Raw genomic sequence first — 1,470 nt, 5'->3', positions numbered from 1 at the left:
CCTATTTTGATTACCTAAGATAAACACCATAACAATAGATAACGATAGATTGACACTTGGTCTCTGTGGATTCGACAATCTTTTATATTACTCTGACGCGTTCGTATACTTGCGAAAAGCACGCATCAAGTTTTTGGCACCGTTGCCGGGGACCAATCTCGTCAAATTTCATTACCCTGTTGTTATATCGTTTAGACTTAGGTTATTACCCGCTGATCCATGCGAAGAACTCGCAGCACCGGAAGCTTAGTATACCCTCTAGCAGAACCTGAACGTTACGCTCGCGCACGTTTATTCTTTCATAGAATTAGGAGAGCTATGGCCGAAGATCAAAACCAAAGACCTCTTAAGGACTTCGCCCAACAATCCAATGAAAAACCTAGTTCTAGTATAGTAAACCCAACCATCCCAGCTAATAATTTCGAACTTAAACCATCCCTGTTGCAACTAGTGCAACAGAGACAATTCGCAGGTCTCGCTACTGAGAACCCAAACCAACATTTAAAAATATTTCTCCAATTAGCAGACACTTTTAAAACCAATGGAGCTTCTCCTGAGGCAATACGTTTAAGATTATTCCCTTTTTCCCTCAGAGATAAAGCCCTATCATGGTTAGATTCCCTTCCACCCAATTCCATTACGACTTGGGATAACCTTAGAAGAGTTTTTCTTGCTAGATATTTTCCCCCAAGCAAGACCGCCGTTCTTCGAAACCATATAACTAGATTTACTCAGAACCAAGGAGAATCGTTGTTCGAAGCTTGGGAGAGATATAAAGAGTTGTTAAGAGCATGCCCACGTCATGGTTTAGAAAATTGGTTAATCATTCAAACCTTCTATAATGGACTTCACTATAACACTAAGATGACCATCGACGCTGCCGCAGGCGGCACGCTGATGAACAAACCTTATCCTGAAGCTAGTGCCCTCATTGAAGATATGTCTCAAAACCATCAATCATTGGGAGTCGAACGAGCGACAATTGAGAAGAAGGGAGCCCAAGGAGGAGTGCATGAACTAAGCTCTATAGACATGATGTAAGCTAAAATGGACGCATTAGCCTTTAAGGTCGAGCACATGTGCATAAACCCGAATACTGCAGCCGCAATTTCATCGGATTGTGAGATATGTGGAACCAAAGGACACCAATCTGCAGAATGCAGTCTATTAAACGAAACCCACTCTGAGCAAGTGAACTACACACAAGGGAACCCATACTCAAATACCTATAACCCTGGATGGAGGAATCACCCGAACTTCTCCTATAAAAACAATAACCCTATCCAAAATAATGCACCTCCGAGACAACCTGGTTATCAAGCCCCAAGACCAAATCAACCTATGCAACCTGTACCACCAAAGTCGAGCCTTGAGAAAATTATGGAAAATTTTATCACTGCTCAAACCCAACAAAATAAAGAGTTCATGAACCAGAACATTCACGTTAATGAACTGATTACCCAGTTAGGA

General features: G+C 41.8%; 1 non-coding gene across 1 annotated transcript; it reads right to left on the bottom strand.

Moving 5' to 3' along the window:
* Positions 1-702: 702 nt before the first annotated feature.
* Positions 703-809, bottom strand: LOC127077758 (small nucleolar RNA R71). Its single transcript, XR_007787533.1, has one exon. It is a non-coding gene; the product is annotated as a small nucleolar RNA R71 (small nucleolar RNA).
* Between the last annotated feature and the right edge of the window lie 661 nt (positions 810-1,470).

This window comes from Lathyrus oleraceus, chromosome 4 (genome assembly GCF_024323335.1).
Source record: "Lathyrus oleraceus cultivar Zhongwan6 chromosome 4, CAAS_Psat_ZW6_1.0, whole genome shotgun sequence".
Lineage (NCBI taxonomy): Eukaryota > Viridiplantae > Streptophyta > Magnoliopsida > Fabales > Fabaceae > Lathyrus > Lathyrus oleraceus.
This window is presented reverse-complemented; position numbering and strand designations above follow the sequence as displayed.